This window comes from Rhinopithecus roxellana, chromosome 4, assembly GCF_007565055.1.
Source record: "Rhinopithecus roxellana isolate Shanxi Qingling chromosome 4, ASM756505v1, whole genome shotgun sequence".
Taxonomy (NCBI): Eukaryota; Metazoa; Chordata; class Mammalia; order Primates; family Cercopithecidae; genus Rhinopithecus; species Rhinopithecus roxellana.
Window position 1 is genome coordinate 60,985,680 of NC_044552.1, and position 19,736 is coordinate 61,005,415.

At 37.6% G+C, this 19,736-nt stretch overlaps 1 long non-coding RNA gene across 1 annotated transcript in view; it reads left to right on the plus strand.

The window, feature by feature from the left end:
- The window catches only part of LOC115897003, a 247,107-nt gene extending 230,928 nt beyond the window's left edge, over positions 1-16,179 (plus strand). The window contains exon 6 of the long non-coding RNA XR_004056969.1: positions 16,004-16,179. This is a non-coding gene — a long non-coding RNA (uncharacterized LOC115897003). The remainder of the gene's footprint in view (positions 1-16,003) is intronic.
- The last annotated feature ends 3,557 nt before the right edge of the window (positions 16,180-19,736 follow it).

Below are 19,736 nucleotides of genomic sequence, written 5' to 3' on the forward strand. Positions count from 1 at the left end.
GTGATGTTGTAGTCATCGTAATGTCACAGCACAATACATTACCTTTTCTGTGTTTAGATACACAAATACATAACGTTATGTTATAACTGCCCACAGTATTCAGCATAGTAACATATTGTACAGGTTTGTAACATAGGAGCAATAGGATCTACTGTATAACCTAGGTGTGTAGTAGACTATGCCATCTACGTTTGTGTAAGTACACTCTGTGATGTTCACACGATGATGATATTGCCTAATGACACATTTCTCAGAATGTATCCCCATCAAGTGACACGTGACTATACTGTATATTTCACTTCCCAGCAATTTAATTTTTTTTTTTTTTTTTTTTTTTTTTTGAGGCGGAGTCTCGCTCTGTCGCCCGGACTGGAGTGCAGTGGCCGGATCTCAGCTCACTGCAAGCTCCGCCTCCCGGGTTTGCGCCATTCTCCCGCCTCAGCCTCCCAATTTAATTTTTTTATAGTTTATTGTCTATTGAGAATTTTTATGTTTTCATTCATTTGAAGAGTGTTTTTACTTAGTTATAAAGCATAGTTGTAAGAGCTGCTTAAACTGTCTTAAACTAGCTAGATCATCAGGTAATTTGATAGGTTTTTGGTTTTTTTGTCATGAGAATTGGTCTTTTTTTGGTCTACTGAGTAATTTTGGGTGGTGTGGATATTGTGAATCTCTGTTGTATACAGTCTGTTAGAACATTCCTAATATACTTATTTTAACAAGCAATCAGGCCACTTAAATGCAGACTGTAAGTTGTGTATCATCTTCTGTGAGAGGTAGTTCAAATCTCAGTTACGTTTTTAAATTCTTGGCTTTATTGGTTTGTGTCTCTCCTATGCATATGCAGTTCAGGGGTTAGAATAAGACTTGTGCAGACAGCTCAAATCTCTGTTTGGCTTCCAAAGCATTTGCAGTCTTTATTTGGGACTGTCTCATAGAAGCTTAGTTCAGGAATTATGCTGATAGTTTTGTGAGGTTCTTTCACAAATTAAAGGATTCCCTTCGCTTTCTCTTTTATCTGTGGGATTCTCCTTAAACTCTCGGGCTTGCAGGAGACTTTCTTTTTGGTTTCTTTTGCCAGAGAAACAGGATTGGCCTCAGAGTTTATCTGCTTGTGCAGCTGCCATTTCCTCACCATTTTGCAACTGAGGTCTACCCTTGAGATCATACTGCACAAGAAAGAAGCAACGTGGAAAACTCATCACTGTGCAGATCACTTTTCCAACTTTTGACTCTCTTCTATGGTATGCTTGCTTTTGAGAGGTGATTGTTTTCTTAAATGTATTTTATTCAGTTTTTAGTTGTGATTAGAATGAGGAAAGGGCTACCATGATTGAAATAGAATGTTTATTAATTTTTTTTTTTGCCAGAAAAAATACTGATTATATGTCAAGGTATAGAACCTGTCTTTTAAAATTAACCAAACCAAGCCAGGCACAGCAGCTGATGCCTTCTGAGAGGCCCAGGTGGGAGGATTGCTTGATCCCCGGAGTTTGAGACCAGCCTGAGCAATATAGTGAGACCCTGTCTCCACAAAAAAAATTTAAAAATTAGCTGGATGTGGTGGCTTGCACCTGTAGTTCCAGCTACTCCAGAGGGTAGTAACTGAGATTGGTACTATGGTAGTACTGAGATGGGAGGATCACTGGTGGTCAAGACTTCAGTGAACCGTGATCGCGCCACTGTACTCCAACATGGGTGACAGAACAAGACCCTGTCTCAAAAAAATAAATAAATAAATAAATTAACCAAACCATTGTAACAGATGAAGTCCTGTCTTCATGAGTCAGTTGTGTAGAGAAGGGCAAAAGCGATTGTTAAATTGTGACTATTACACACACCTAATTTAATAAAATAGCTGCTTGTGATACTTTAAATTTCACATTCCACCTATTCTGTGTACTTAGTATTATTGTCAGTGAGTAAAAGACAACACTATGTTTTCCTCCTCCACTGGGTTATTAAAGATAAAACCAATTGTATATTTGAAGTGTTTGGTGCCATCAGAATCAAGTTGTATATAAATTACAGTGGTATTATTTTTCTAATGCATAACTAATTCTTAGATATTGTTAAAGCCCCTTATGACTGATTCTTTGAGATGATTTAAGTATAAGACTTAGTTAAATATAAAGTTTAAAATTAACATTGGTGACAGTGTTTCTTGTTGTCAAGTGCAAATAGTGGTCAGTGACAACTTCCTTATGAAGTCAAGTTTACATAATGATACAATATAAAAAGCAAAGGATAAATTGCTGTGTTTGATGCACATTTTGGATGTAGTACCATTTTCTTCTTTTTTTCCTCAGAATAATCAAGGGCGAATGTGAATCCTGTGTTATGTGTTTCTACTTTTTTGATGGTGATTAGTGACTTTTAAGGAAATGAAAGAATGAGGGCAGCAAGGCCGTTTTATGTAACATTGAAGTTAAATTGCTCTTTAAAAAAAAAAGGAGGTATGGGGCATATGATAAACTGTACGATTTTCCATATGCTTATGATATCCTTCTGACCCTGAATTGGATCAAATTATTTAAATATGGCTCAGATAAGAAGCACATTGCAGTTCAGATGAAAGGGTATCCTAATGGAAACTTTCCAAATATTTATTATTCTTGTTTGCCTCTTGAAATGGTGGACATAGAAATAGCAAGTCTCTGAATATATGTTATTATTTGTGAAATGATGAGCTATTTAGACATTATGTTATATGACCACGAGACTTTCAAAAATACTTACCTGATTAATCTCTAATTTATTGTATCACATGACCTCAATATTTTACAGTTTTCAAAATTGAGATATAATTGGCACTTGGTAAAATGCACAGATCTTAAACATAAAATTCAGTGAATTTTCACATGAAGTCCATACACTTTTTACATATGTTACCCAGATCAAGATATAAAACATTTCTGTCATTCCTGAAATTTTTTCTTGTACCCTTTTCCTTTCAGTAGCTCCCATCCTCCAACTAGAGTTAGTCACACCTTTGTCAGCTTAGATTAGTTGCCTATTCCTCAGGTGCATGTATATATGTGGCAGCAAACAGTGTGCACTCTTGCATAATGTTTTCAAGAGTCATGCATATGTTGTATTTTCATCCATGTGTTGTGTGTTATTTCATTTCTATTGTTGGAGAATATTCAATTGTATCAATATTCCCCAGTTTCATTCTTCATTTTTCTCTTGCTGGACTTTTGACTCACCTTCATTTTTGAGCTATCATGAATAAAGCCACTTAGGACAGTCTGTATGTCTTTTTGTGGAGACAGTTCTCATTTTTTACATGAGATAATAAATAAATTTATTATAAATTGATATGTAAATTTGCCTATTTGGATTTCTATTTCATGTCAACTTTTAGAATCTAATTTGCTATAAAAAACGGTCCCAAAAGGTAAAAGTTACACTAAAAAATTCTAACGTTATTTGAAACATTATTCTCCCTTATTTAAAATATGGATTATCCATATTTGATTCTCCTGTGTAAACTGCAAGGAAAAATTAAACTTTATAAATCTGTAAAAAGCATATGAAAATTAAAACACTACACACATGACATTCTCACTTTTTCCAAACAACTGATGTGACCATTTCTCCCTTCAAGGGCCAGCCACATGACTCATATCCTTTCTCCACCATGCTATTTTACTACACTATGATAAGCAGTGTATTCGCCCATCTCCCCATGAGACTGTAAGCTCCCTGGAGACAAAGACCATCTGTGTCTTTTCTTTTTATCCCTGACTTCTAGCGCTTTGCCTGGTACATGGTAGGTGCACATTATATGTTGAATGAACCGAACAACTGCCTTTTGTCTAGGGTATATATTTGCTTTGCAAAAGTTGCTTTTGCTATGGAAACACAACATACACTTAGCTTTAGCTCAAGAATTTACTATTCCTTTTATGTCTTAAGGCTTTTGTTTAATACATGAGCTGACTTATCCTAGTTTCCTGTTCATGTAAAGTATGCTTCTGATGAAAATACACACTACTGGAAACTTATAAAGGGTTTCTGTTTTATTAGTTTAATAACATTGTTAAAATTTACTGATGTGTCATTGAGAAAAAATAACTTCAAGTGAGGACAACACACACACACATCTTTAACTGATTTTTTCTTCAAGAGTATGTAGTACTTAGCACACTGTATACTTAGTGCATAGAATATAAACATCACTTTGGTTATTTTTATTGTTGGCAAAAGGTACAATATCTGTTTTACACAATTAAAAGACCTTGGAATTATGCATGATTTTTATTACTACTGGGATTTCCATGTTGGATCAAAGGTCATCATTCTAATCGTCTCAGATTCCCTTTTTTTCCTTCTAATTGATCATTGCAATGCCCATCTGTCTGTGGCTCATGGTATAACCTTTTTTGATAGGGGCAGAGCGGCAGATGGACAGCAGATGGGAGTTTTGCCCTGCCTCGTGGTTCAGATCTTGGCCCAGGCACGAACTGTCAGAGACTGTCAGTTTGTCGTCTCAGCCTGTGGTCTCCAGTGCTGTGTTTGGCATCTCAGCCATGGGTCTGAATGGATGCCAAGCTGGACCAGCTCTTTGTCATTGTGACTAGTTAATGTTAATGACTAACATTAAGGGTGGGAGCATCTAGTGAGTGTGTCAGATAACCTGGTAGAATTGCGCTTTCTACTGTGAGCAGGATCCCCAAGACCCCAGAGTCAGCTCATTCTCAGGAGAGAAGTTACAGAATTAGAAACATGTAGGGGTCTTATAGGTGTTTACCTACTTTGAAAACAACACAATTTCCCCAAAGTTCTCCTTTCTATACAAAATCACATGAGGACATGAGTGAAAAGTAGAGGTAGATAGACAGTGGCTTGTGTTTTTGTCTAATTGTTGGACAGTTGTCATCTTCTGGAATTCCTAAGGGTACTGCGTGATTCAAACTTTGACTATTGATAACATTTTGAATGCAGTAACTGACTGCTTCTGCCATCACATTAGAATACAGTTCCTGAGATTGCTGGTCTTTTCAAAAGGAAAGAAGAAGGTCTTTAAAAAAATTATTCTGAACTATCAGCACACTCTTTTCATTTTTTTCTTTATTTTTTTATGTGTGCATGAATTTGCTGCTTTATAAGTGACTCTTTTCATTTCAGTAGAAACCTGATTGGAGTAAACAGACGAGGCTGGGTGAAGTCTCCTAATGGAGGGTAAGCTTTGGCAGTGACCATGAATAAAAGGCAATAATGAATCTGAGTGGATGCTGAGCTCTGTGTTTTTTTCTTATTTAGTTTCTTTAGACTTAGAGCTCCACAGAGATCATATTGTACCATTCCCTTAGCTGAGCTGAGTCCCAATTTTGATGAATAACACAAGAGAGTTTATATAAGGAATATGTGCCCACAGATCTCTAAATAAATGTCCACAGTAAGTACAGAAAACTGTCCCACTCTCTACCAGGGCCATCAGTAACTTCTCACCCAGTTGTAGAGATGTTTAGAATACTCCATTTCTTTCTTGTCCTCTGAACTAAATCGAAATATTATGTCCTGATGGTTAATAGTATTTCTATTCATACAATATAGGTACATGATGACCTTATTAGACAGTGTATTAATATGAATTGTCCACATCTGAATATTTTCTTGTATTCTGGGAGTCAGAGGTTGCTCCTACATATTTGTAATGAATTATGCTGCTCAATGTTGTTCAAATTATATGAACAACATTGGATTGTTATACTCAAATAAATTATGTTTTCATTCGCTCCAGATATTCTCTCAATTTGATTTAGATATCTGCACTGTTGACCACCACAAGGCACTTTAAAATCTACATTAGAACAGATGGCTAGATAATTGTTTACTTAAACCTTGAGTAACCCCCACATTATAAAATGAATATAGATTTTATTCCATATTCCATCAGGTATTCTTTTATCCCTTCAGTTTTCTTCTTTCATAATTGAATATATTTAACAATTGTAAAACTGTGCTTCTAGTCTCAGGTAAGATAGTGTGTGTATGTATTTGTCTGCTTATGTTTGTAATTATTGTTCAATTTATATATATCTGACAGGTGACCAAGGTGCTTGTATTTTGGAATCTTGGCATTATATCTGTGGCTTCCTTGAGACCAACTCATTTACTCTTTCCTTTTAAAGGAATCTTGAAATGGAAAAAAAAAAATCTTATTACAGTGCTACTTAGGATGGCCTAAAGGACTGTGTTACACCCCTGCTAGCTACTAATGTACTTTAACTTGGATCTTGCTAACATGATTTCAGGTGAGGTGTGGACAGGATCTAATTAGTTATAAATCTGTAAATGTTTGAACAGAGGCTAGCTGGAAATTCTCCATCTGACTGATACTGCTGTAATACTGTAATCCCAGAAAGCTGTCTTAAATGAATTTCCATTAGCCATGGAGTTAAGGGAAAGTCATGAACTTGAGGAAATTAAGCAATGTCTGTGACTTAGCCAGTTAGATAGAAGCTTTGCTTTGCCAGTACGCTATCTGCTTCCCCGTAGTCTTGTTCTTGCTTTGGGGTGGCGGTTCTTAGATTACAACCACAATGAGCTGTGCTACATAAATGTTGAAGCTATCTCACACTGAACATCTTCTATAAATAGCTAATTTCTTGTGTTTAATCATCCTTTAGATTGTGTAGTACTTATGGATTATAAAGAGTTTCACTCCACTTTGTCTCTTACGATTTTTTAAACCCCCCATTAGGCAAGCAAAGAAGAAACCTAAATAACCAAGAAAACAAATCAAAGCTCAGCATCCATTTATATTAATTATTGCCTTTTATTCATACTCATTGCTATTGGATATAGAATGGCAAATAAGAAAAAACGTCTTCACCTTCAAGAAGCTTACATTCTGATAAGGTAGGCTATAAATAGAAGAGCAAATACTAGAACATCAGATCTAAATAAGTGCTATGACAAAGAATAAGGCTAACATGAAAATGAGGGAGAGGAAGGTGAAATTTTATGTAGGGTGGTCAGAGACAGCCCATATGTGTGTGTGTGTATATATATATATTTACAGATTGACAGGTTGTGAATCGCACAAATCTTAAGCATGCAGATGTGTGTGTGTGTGTGTATATATATATATAAACACATTCACGTTGATATAACCTGTACCTCCATCAATATATAGACTATTTCTTCTTTCTTTCTTTCTTTCTTTCTTTCTTTCTTTCTTTCTTTCTTTCTTTCTTTCTTTCTTTCTTTCTTTCTTTCTTTCTCTTTCTTTCTTTCTTTCTCTCTCTCTCTCTCTCTCTCTCTCTCTTCCTTTCCCTTTCCCTTTTCCCTTTTCCCTTTTCCCTTTTCCCTTTTCCCTTTCCCTTTCCCTTTCCTTTCCTTTCCTTTCTTCTTTCGACAGGGTCTCACTCTGTCACCCAGGCTGGTATGCAGTTATCATGGCTCACTGTAGCCTCGATCTCTCACCTCAGCCTCCTGAGTGCCACCACACCTGGCTAATTTTTGTATTTTTTGTAGAGACAGGGTCTCCCCATGTTGTCTAGGCTGGTCTTGAACTGGGCTCAATCGATCCTCCTGCTTTAGCCTCCCACAGTTTTGGAATTATAGGCGTGCACCACTGCTCCCAGCCTATATAGAATACTTCTATAAAATATAAAGATTATAAAATATAAAGACATAAATATAAAGATTATAAAACATAAAGATTGCTCCTGCACTTTTCTCCCCCATTGCCCCCAAGGGGAACACTGTTCTGATTCTTTCTTCATAGATGGCTTTTGCCTGTTCTGGAATCACAGAGTATACACTCTGTTGTGGATGGATTCCTTTGTTCCTTTTGAGGGTTTTGGTGTGTACCCATGTTATTGCTCTATTGTGATCATTCCTTTTTATTGTGTCCTGTTGTCTGGATATACCACAATTTGTTTATCCATTCACCTGATGAAGAATATTTGGATTTCTTTTGGTGTTTGTCCATTGTAAATAAAGCTGTTAGGAACCTGTTTATACCACATTTTTTATGCATCTGTACCTACATTTCTTTGGGGTAAATACCAAAGGGTAGGTGGTTAACTTTATAAGAAAATTCCATACCGGTTATTAAAGAGGTTTTACCATTTTACTCTCCCACCAGCAATGTAGGAGAGTTCTGTTTTTTTCATATCCTCTTTGACATTTGGCATCATCAATCTGTTAAATTTCAGCCATGTGAGTGGGTGTAGGGTGGTTTCTCATGTGGTTTTGATTTGCATTTCCATAATGACTAATGATGGTGAACACTATTTCATGTGCTTTTTGGTTATTCATAAAGATTTCTTTGTGAAGTGCCTGTTCAGGTCTTTTGCCCGTATTTTAAATTGCACTGTCTTTTTATTATTGAGTTGTAGGAGTTAGAAGTCCTTTGTCGGATATATATACTGTGAATATTTTCTCCTAGTTGGTAGCATTAACCACTTATTTTCCGTATGGTGTCTTTCTTTTCTTTTCTTTCTTTCTTTTTTTTTTCTTTTTGAGACAGAGTCTTGATCTCTCACCCAGGCTGGAGTGCAGTGGCATGATCTTGGCTCACTGCAACCTCCACCTCCCGGGTTGAAGCAGTTTTCCCACCTCAGCCTCCCGAGTAGCTGGGACTACAGGTGTGTGCCATCACACCTGGCTAATTTTTGTATTTTTAGTAGAGACGAGGTTTCACCACATTGGCCAGACTGCTCTTGAACTCCTGACCTCAAGTGATCCGCCCGTCTCGGCCTCCCAAAGTGCTGGGATTACCAGCATGAGCCACTGCGCCTGGCTTCCTTATGGTGTCTTTCAAAGATCAAATGTTTTAATTTTGATGAAATCCATTTATATGTTTTTTTCTATTATTTTTAATGTTTTCTTATGCTAAGATGTTTGTCTTTCCCAAGATCATAAAGATACTCTTTTATGTTTTCCTTCAAAAGGTTTATTGTCTTATGTTTATGTTAAGATCTATAATCTAGGATACAGAAGTACTTTGGGGCTTTGGTTGAAAAAATCAAGATTTGGGGCATCCAATTAGGATGTAGAAAGCTGAAAAAAGAATATTTTCACCTTTACAAGAACAACAAAATAGCAGAAAATTTGCAAATACATGCTGTTCTTGAACCTATGAGAGAACTGAGGTCTCAGAGAAGCCAACTAAAACCTAAAATCCAAGGAGGGACAAGTGTGTCTCAGGAGAGATAAGGGGCTAGCCCCTTATCTGGAGCAGATGCCTAGGACACTGGTAAGAAGAATTCCACTAAAATGTTTAACAAATTGATAAAGGCCAAGATTGAGCTAGTTAAAGCAACTAAAACCCCTGGGGACTGCAGACACAAGGGAGATTTGCACTTCTTGGCAGGTTCTTCTTCACTGATGTTCAGGATATGCATAAAAAGGACAGGGCAAGAGTAAAAAAAAAAAAAAAAAAAATTCCCTTGTGCAAGCCTGAGAGGGTGTTCAGGGGAGAGCATAAAGACCCGCCTTTATCACTTTCCCCTCTCTCTCCTACGGAATGAAAGCCTTAAATTTCATGGGGAAAAGCAACAAACCCTGTTGTCCTTAGGGAACTGGCAAAAACTTTCTGCAGCTGAAGGGAGGTACAGAAAAATCTCTGTTCCCCTGGGATGAGGCAGGAACACATCTTAGGCCCAGACCTATAGATGGGGGAGGAGCAGGAACCAAAGGAAAGCCCTACCTTCAAGACCCGGGACTCACTGTCAGCCCAGTTAATCATTGCAGCAGAGAACACCTCCTACACACATCACCTAGCCAACAAGTGACAAGTGGCTATACCAGGATGATTCCCAGGTTGCAAATGGAAAACTAAGAACAGGGAATTAAATGGGTTACCCAAAGTCCCACAGCCAGTAAATGGAAAAACAGATTTGAACCCAGATAGTCTGGTGCCGAAGTCCCCATAACCACCATGCAATATTGCAGAGGTAAGAGAGTAGGGACTTGGAGGCAATGAGGCAAATCAGAAGAGTGACAATCCTGGAATGAACAGAAGTGGCCAACAGACCATGTGGTTTTAGGAAAGAGGATGCAATTGACAAGATCAAATTTAGCAGAGCTGTTGAAACAGGTGAGAAAGGAAAAGTGTCCATTGGATTTAGCAATGTAGGGGATTTTGTTCAACTTTTAACAGTAAGCCGTTTTACTATAATTGTGAAGATTGGAACCAGAATTCACTGGATTCAGAAATGAATATAGAATGATGAAGATGAGTTAGTAAAAATAGCCCACTTTCACCAAAAGTTTGGATAGGACGAGGAGTTGGAGCATAGGTATGGAGTGACATGCAAAGAGGAGTAGTTTTTAAAGATAAGTGGGCCGGGTGTGATGGCTCACTCCTGTAATCCCAGCACTTCGGGAGGCTGAGGCGGATGGATCACCTGGGGTCAGGAGTTCAAGACTAGCTTGGCCAACATGGTGAAACCCCATCTCTACTAAAAATGCAAAACTTAGCTGGGTGTGGTGATGCGCCTGTAGTCTCAGCTACTCGGGAGACTGAGGTAGGAGAATCGCTTGAACCTGGGAGGCAGAGGTTGCAGTGAGTCGAGATCATACCACTGCATTCCAGCCTGGGCAACAGAGCAAGACCCCATCTCAAAAAAAGAAAAAGATAAAAGTGTTTTGGGCTTGCTTATGAGACAGGGTGACAAAGCCAGTAGGATGAGAAAGTTTGTCCTCACAAGAAAGAAGAGTAAATTGAGTACAATGTAGTTGGTAATAGTTTATAAAATAGAGTATAGGCATAAGGAGGTTTGTTGATTTATCTGGGGTATGTTTTGTGGCAGTTTTCTGAGCGTACAAACACCCTTACTTTTTTTTTTTTTTTAGCTTCTTATAGTATTATTTTAAGAGATGTCTAATTTGCTCAATTTCAGTATACTCCTTATGGGAGCTAAGTTTTTATCTATACTTAAAGACACATGTGAATTTCACATACTTCTTGTGTAAATTTTTTTGAGTGAGCTAGCCAGGAAAAAGTTATTTCATCTTTGCTGCTGTGTGTTGATATGCATTCTGTCAGAATACAGCTTTTTGGTAATGCTGCAATAAACTGTCAGTCTAATGTGGTAACATGTAATAGATACAATAACTCAATCATTCCATATTACTTGACATAATAAAGAAAATGGCTTGAAAAACACAGCCTAAAGAACAAGGTTGAAACTCTAGTTAGCACAGGTTTTAGGCTTTCTACTGTTGTAGGCGATACCTTCGGAGTTGATAGCTCTGGAGGCAAGGACCGTGAAGACTTTCATGTCTTTATCACCATTGCCTAAAATGGTGGATGCCTCAGAATGTCAAAGGTATGGGAAAAGAGGATACATTCGTTTAGGTTTATTATCAATATTTTAAAGCACATGGCTATTTTAAATTATTTAATCCTGTGTGTGACAATTAGTCGAACCTCCAGAAGTCCTGGAATTTCAACTACAGCCATGAAGTTTCAGCTGACTTTAGAGATTTAGTTTGATGGCCAATTACTATGGGCAACCTAGAAGGCATTGCACCCGGCAGAAGCACTGGAAACATCCTTTCCTTATGCTTCTAAAACTTGAGATGGTATCATCAGCTCCAGTCCCATAGTATCCATCTTATTCTCAATATTCACTCTCTCCATTGATACAAGTGTAGTACTTTTGTTATTTTTAAAAATGCATTGGTTTGTACTCCAAACAGGAGATGGTTTTATTTATACCAATATCTTAAATATTAAAACATATTAAGGAAAAAATTAAAAGTTTACATTTGGAAATTGAGTTGACATTGGGAACTTTAGGTTAACTGTCACAGTGGGTCACAGGAAAGAACCTGGCCAAATTTGTCAACCATATTTGGCCTAGTTTTCTGCATATGTTTGCCAGATGCAACAGCCAGTTTATTGCTGGAGGGCACAAAAATCTGGAGGAAAGGCTTGGCACTTGTGCTGTTTAACCCACTGGGGGGTCTTATTTTTGCTGAGATTTTTGCCTACAGAGATCTGATTGTACAATAGAGAACGAATGGGAGAATGAGGCTTCTCTTTGCTTTCCATAAACTAGAGATTTATAGAATGCTCGTGTCAAGCATTTTTGGGAACACAGTTGCAAAAAGAAAAAGGAAGATTAAAAATGTTTTCTGTACTGTGAAGAATACAGTTCTAGGTGTGAATGGTCAGGCAAATGAGCCAATTAACAAACATGTACTCTTTATTAAGGGGGCTCTCAATTTCCCGGAAAGTTATCACTCAAAATGGGAAGCATGAATATATATATATTTTTATAAAATTAGCCTGATACATAAAAGCATTTCAGAATTTTTGACAAATCAATCATATAATTAGAGGTTATATATTTATAGCTGATTCAAATCCCAAAATGAATAGAGATGTCAAAGCCTTGAGCATATTGAACATTTACACATGAATAAGCAAGATGGCAGAAACTGTTTTCAGGCAGACCTTTTTTTTTTTTTTTTTTTTTGCCTTTATATGTTTTTGGTGGTTCTTCAACTTGCAATTTCCATATAATATTTTTTCATGTTTACATTAGCATGTAATTAGCATACATATGATTCCATAGTGGGATATGTAAATACTCCCTACTCCCCAAATAGGTCAAATGACTGTGGGTTTTTATTTTGTTTAATACTATACTTCTAGGCTATTTGTTATTTAGACAGTAATTGTATTTTTTTTCTTTTTAATTATTAGTTTGAGTCATGTGGCAGCTTATTAAAGTCCCGTTTTTAAGTCAAAGACATTAATGTTTCAGGGCAGGTGTTTGAGTTTCAGAATTTGGAGGAATAGAATTGAACACATATTATTTTTCCCTTTCACCACACTTAGTATTTGAAGACTGTAGTCACTCTTTAACTATCAATTTTTTTTCCATTATTTTCATAAAACCTTCATACAACTACACACCTAAATACTATCTCAAAGTCATAACTTACTTCTGGAGGTAGTCTCTCTGTAACTGTTCACCTAAATACTATCTCGAAGTCAACTTACTTCTGGAGGTAGTCTCTCTGTAACTTCTCAGATCCCTGGGAAATATCTGGGAAATGTTTGAGGCAAATATTTCAATGAAGTTTACCAAATTTATTTTAATGCTGTGTGTGTGTGTATATATATGTGTTGAGTGAAAAAGAGAGAGAAGCACACTATAGAGAATGTATTTCAATGATTAAAACATGCAGAGAATAAACCAGTTAAAGTATCATTTAATTGGACATCTTATCTTTCACCTAACACAGATGTATAAGGATTATGAGTAAAGTTATACATCTTTTATGTGTGTGTATATATGTATATATGTATGTATATTTATATATGTGTATGTGTACATATATATGTTTATATCCAAAGGCCTCTGACACAGGCGTGTGCATGTATACACACACACACACACACACAAATACATGCCTTTGCATTTCCTTTTTTGTTTTTGAGATGGATTCTCACTCAGTTGCCCAGGCTGGAGTACAGTGGCACGATGTCAGCTCACTGCAACCTCCGCCTCCTGGGTTCAAGTGATTCTCCTGCCTCAGTAGACTACAGGCGCCCACCACCATGCCTGGATAATTTTTGTGTTTTTAGTAGAGACGAGGTTTCACCATGTTCGCCAGGCTGGTCTCTAACTCCTGACCTCAAGTGATCTGCCGGCCTTGGCCTCCCAAAGTGCTGAGATTACAGGCGTGAGCCACTGCGCCCAGCCTGCATTTTATTTCTGGTTAGCTCAGGTCAGTGAGTCATTACTGCTGGGTACAGATGTGAAGTGCTGATGATTTCTCTAACACTGCTATGGGAACAAATGGGGCTAACTGTGGCTGCTCCAGAGAGGTACACTTTGTAGGACACTGAGATTGTTGAAAAAGAAAATGACCAGTGATACATGTGTAGGGAGCTGGGGTGGGTGGCCCTCGTCACTTCCATGTCACTATATACCCTATATTTCTATCTTTCCCTTGGTGATTTGCAGATTTATTGATACAAATGTTTTCAACTAAGTAATTCTTCACATCCTAACATGTGTAATGAAATTCCTACTTGTAGAGTTACTGTGTAATCTTAGTAACCATTGGAAGCATGGAAAAAATTGATTTGGAAACCCTGAAAGCCCTATGATAATAAAAATCATACAGCACTTAACTTGCCTGGTGTATTGTAATTACATTTGTCTGTCTTCCCCCATCCCCATACTGTGATTTCATTAAAAGCAGGGACAAATTTTAAATTTCCAGATTTTAAATTTCACAGTTTCTTATAGCAGAACTATTCAATAAAGGGTAGTTGAATGAAGAAAATGGTGAATGAAGTTTAATGAAACATCAGGATCTCTCTATTTTGTTATCTTTACCAAAATCATTATATTTTTTTGCTTAGGTAAGTGGCAGAAATTTATATTTCTTTTTTTGTGTTTACTGAGACTGTCAAAGAACTATGATATTCGTAATGAAAAGAACACTGGAATGATAATATCAATACCTGAGTTTAAATGTTGGTATCACCTCCTAGAGCCTTCATTTCTTCATCTGTAAAATAGGCTAATATCTACCCCATGTAAGTGTTATTTCAGTTATATTTCTTTCTTTCTTTATTCGGGAAACTCTTGAAAATCTCCCATAATCCTAAACTGCCTAGCTAATATAGTAAGGATACAATTTTGAAACATTTCCTGATGCTTTAAAAAAATAAACCCTGTAAATCTTGCTCTGCAGGTGCCATGCTCATGGATGAGGGACTGAGAGCCTCTATTGCTTTAGGAGTAGGGCAGGGACAGCCTACAGTCCAGAACACATGTGCCCTGGCAGCCGTCAGAGAAGTTTGTATAAAAACCAGGATTTGCTGAAAATTCTAAAGCTTACATTTAAATATGAAGAAGAAACCCTGAGGATCTGAGACAGGATCTTATGTAAAGTAAGATGCAACCACATAGGAAAGGAGGACCCTTCCAGTGGGGCAAAGTGATGCTTGAGGAGAGATTGAGGATAGGGATCAAGAACAAGGTGATTAAAAACCACACAAAACTCTTGGGAAGGCTGAGGAGGGAGAAGCAGAGGAGGCTCTATCTCCCTGATCCTCTGGAACCCTGGGGGAGTGCCTTTTGAGGATTTCCAAACCACTCTGGCACAGGTAGTAGAGTTGAAAAGTGGCCTGTTGAAGAAAAGACCATTCTACTCACGTCTTTTCCAGGGACCTCATGTCTTAAAATTGAGCCAGATGTTCTGGAGGGACAGATGTTGTGACCTTATAAGTAGGCATCAGCACACCTTGCCAGGTCCCAGTAGCTCAAAGCAAGGAAATCGGTGGCAGAGATTACAGGGTGCCCCTCTCCAAGCTGGGGTCACAGCTGAGTCTGAGTGTCAGATAGAGCTGAGATGAGGAGTCTAGTCAGTTGGGGGAGATGGCCAGAAGCAGGCATTGTTTGGTGCCTATGACCAGAGGACCATCCCAGGCACATCAGAAACAGTTACAGTTAAGTTAGAAGCCAGTAACCACCAGCGACCAGGCAAGATTAGCCATGCCTTACTCAGACTTTAGCAGCCCACCCAAGAAGGGCAGTAATGAGAGCAGATGTTCTTTTGCCACCACAGCGTTACTTACACTTCCTCTGAGGAGGTGCTAGCATGCCAGAAGGAGGGGGAAGAAAGAAAACAACCCGAAAGACTGAAAATCTGCCCCAAATTGACTATTTTTCAGAGAACCTGAGTGATACCAAATGAACCAGATTAAAATGTTTGTTTTGTTTTGCATTTTTATCACCAAGGGAGAATGGAGACTTGTGAGCAACGTGAAGTCAGTTATGTGATGGAAAACGCAGTTTTTTTAAAAAAATTATTTTTTGCACATCTGTATTATAATGAATACATTTCCAATCTCTCTTTTTAACTTGCAGATGTATAGTGTTCTCATTTATAATGTATATGTTTGGAGCATCTTATGGTGTACAGAATGCTTTCCCATACGCCCTCTCATCCGTTCCTTACCATAACACAATGAGGTAATGTCAGTATTATTATGCTTATGTTTCAGGAAGTTGAAGATTTGTCCAAGAGCAGACAGCTGAAGAGAGAGAGAGAAAGAAGAGAGAACAGCTTACAGCTCAGGTCCTCTCTCCATGCTTAGGAACCACTACAAATGCTATGGTCTTGAGTCTCATTTTGTTTTCCTCTGGAAACCACACGTGCACTTTGTTTGCGACAGTCTGGGTATGGTTATTTTGTTAGTTCTTACACATGTATTTTGAAATTTAATGAAGTAGTGCCATAAAGCTTTTTCAGGATGTATTTAAAATGAAAATAGTCTCTTGTTATCTAGCATGCAACTGATTCTTTCAATTTGGTTTGGTTAGTCAGAATCTTACCAGAAGTCTGTCCAGGTGATTTAGTTGAGAGCATCAAAACCAACCAAAATAAAACAAAAACAATAGCCCATGGCAAATTCATTCTGATCATTTCACATCCTAGAGAAAAGCTGGGAAACAAAGGTGAGTCAATATTTTATAAATTCAGGGTCAATACTGTATGCAATGTCAATAATGAGTTCCAAAGGATTTGTGTCACTATTACATTAGAAATGATCCACTTTTTTTTTTTTTTTTTTTTTTTTTTTTTTTTTTTTTTTTGAGACGGAGTCTCGCTCTGCCGCCCAGGCTGGAGTGCAGTGGCCGGATCTCAGCTCACCGCAAGCTCCGCCTCCCGGGTTTACGCCATTCTCCTGTCTCAGCCTCCCGAGTAGCTGGGACTACAGGCGCCCGCCACCACGCCCGGCTAGTTTTTTGTATTTTTTAGTAGAGAAGGGGTTTCACTGTGTTAGCCAGGATGGTCTCGATCTCCTGACCTCGTGATCCGCCCGTCTCGGCCTCCCAAAGTGCTGGGATGACAGGCTTGAGCCACCGTGCCCGGCCAGAAATGATCCACTTTTATTTGATGTATAGTAGATCTGGCCATATAATGGCCAATAAATAAATAAATAAATAAATAAATAAATAAATAAATAAATCTCCCACACCAGAATACAAAGGATAGAGAGCAAACATATTTTGTACGATAATTGCAAACCTCTTATGGGCTTCAGTACAAAGTAATAGAGACCATCTCTTCTCTTTGGCTTTTCATTCGTTTTTAGCATTAGCGAATTTATGGCCTGTGCTCTTGACCTTGAGCCCTAAGAAGTGTGTGTCTTTGCCATGCTTCCATGGCTACATTTTAGGAGAGTGAGTGTGCATTACATATCCATAATCCAGATCTTAGATAGTAGAGGGGTGCCGTTATAATTTGTGGGGAGAGGCTGTAATTTGGTGCTCAGGGATTACCTCCTTTGTATATGTTTGCCCACTGCATGCTACCATTTATTGTAAGCTTTTAATTCATGATCTTCATTCTAGTTGAATCTGTGGAGCTATTGGTCATGAGTACAGAAATAGATCTATAGGGTTTTCTTGAATGGCATTTTTCATTGCTAATGTGTTTTGTGACCAGCCAGGTTTATAGATAAATCCAGTTTTTCTGTTTCTCTGAGAGGTATGCATCAAAGCAGTTTTTTCCTCTTAGGAATTTTAATTTCCCTTCAGGGTTCAGTGGACCATTTAGTACCTCCATTATCTCATAACTTATTCTTACTATTTAAATGACTTTTTGTTTTTAGGATGTTAAAATAGCATGTTGGTCCTTTTACATAACTTTTATTTTCAAAGTCAGACCAAACAAACCACCAGAGTGCTGTAAATTTGCGCCTTACATTTGTTTGGGATTCTTTTATATTCATATTTTTAGAGTCTTCATATGCAAGCAGAAATTTTCCATCCCCTCTCCACTGATCACCATTGAGGACAGGGCATGAGATGGGCAAACCCATGCTTTTGTGTGCCTGTAATGGCTAGCCTCTTTGTTACATACTTTATATTGGTCATTATCTGATAGAATTCCAACAAATGAAAACATGCCCAAGTTAAAGAAATTAAATCTCCTTATCCATCACCTTAGAAAAATGACAACACAGCATGTATATAATTTAAAATGACTTGTTTGAAATATTTATTGCTAGATTGGGAGAACATTTCTACTGATAAGAAGCTCCTTTGATTTATCAAAGTTTTCCATATTATTTGTTAATTAACTCCATGTCCTTAATATCCACAGCTCATTTTTCCTATGATAATGACTCCATTGTGCAACATATAAATATAATGAAAAATATCCCTACCTGTATTCAAAATTGAGAAACCTCAATTTAATTCACACACATTGTATTTTGTAGTCAACTCAGGACTGTAGTTATATAACTTGAGTTATTATTGCTGGAGCAACAAGATAAGAGAGGCACTGAAACACTGCAAAAGAGAATGCAGTGGACCAGGGTGGTAATGTTGTCCTTGTAACAAGCCTACTCCTGCCATTGCTGTTAGATGAAGGTTTTCTTTTTCTTTTTTAAGTATTATATAATTATATGCAATTATTTTTGTCCTTTGGTTTTCGTATTATCTTTTTCCTCCTCTTTTTGATATGAAAATGACATTAACTGGAAAATATAAACCAATAAGATTTGAGCTATTTAATATGTTAAAAGATAATCTGCCAGGTTTCAAGTTATTTCCTCATTTGAATCTAGCATGCAGCACTTACTGATATGAATTCTCTAACTCATGTCTATTTAAAAGTATTGTGTACACATTTCAGCAAATTTTGGCAAAAGGGCGTCCTCTGATGGGGAAGTGACTGTTCCTTTCTTTTGCCATTTCCCAGTCTTAAACCCTTGTTTTTACATCAAGCTCCTTTGTTAAGGATTCAACATAAAAGTCTTTGATACTATTGAGTCCATCTCTGACTCATTATTAGCCAACACTCTGTGTCTGGCTGCCAACTTTTCCGTAAGTGGTAAGGTCAGCCTCATACAGTATTGCACAGCCTTTCCCATTCCTTTGGCGTCAGTGAGAATCAAATGATTCAACAGTGAAAAGCAAACTCTTGGACTGGAATAGCAAGATGACCCATCTCTAAACAAAGCAAACTGATGTTCAGACTAGGTAGGATTCTCTCATGCTTAACATGCATCTTACTGGTTCTTTATGAAGAGCTTTCTCTTGGTAAGAGTACTTTTTAATATTTGTCTTTACCACAGGTAATCAACATCTGTAATTCATGATTTCTCTCCTTAGTTAACAAGGCTATGGGATATTTGAAAGCAACTTAGGGTCAGCATGATATAGTGGAGAAGGTGTTGAGTCAATAGATATGTGTACCATCTGGGTGCTCATTGAGAGGCCTGTTTCCTTCTCTTAGTCTATAACTTCATCTGTAAAATGGAAATAATCTTATCTGCTTCACAAGGTTGATGCAAAAGTGAATATGTATAAAATGACTTGGTAAAATGTAAAACCCTATTCATATTTAAGGGACTGCTATCCTTTTAAGAAGGAGAAGTGTTTGCTGTCATCATTTGAGAGAAGTTGGGAATACTGGAACCTTTTAAAAATTGCAGCATAATGTCTTGGAGTGATTTGTTAAATATTGACTTAAACTAGTATGATTTTCCTGTTTTCTTTTTCTTTTTTTGAGACAAGTTCTTGCTCTATCATGTAGGCTGGTATGCAGTGGTGTTGGTGTGATAAGGGTCAGTGCAGTCTCAACCTCCTGGGCTCAAGTGATCCTCCCACCTCAGCCTTTTGAGTAGCTGGGACCACAGGGGTGTGCCACTGTACCTGGCTAATTTTTGTAGTTTTTGTAGAGCTGGAGTCTCACCATGTTGCTCAGGCTGGTCTCAAACT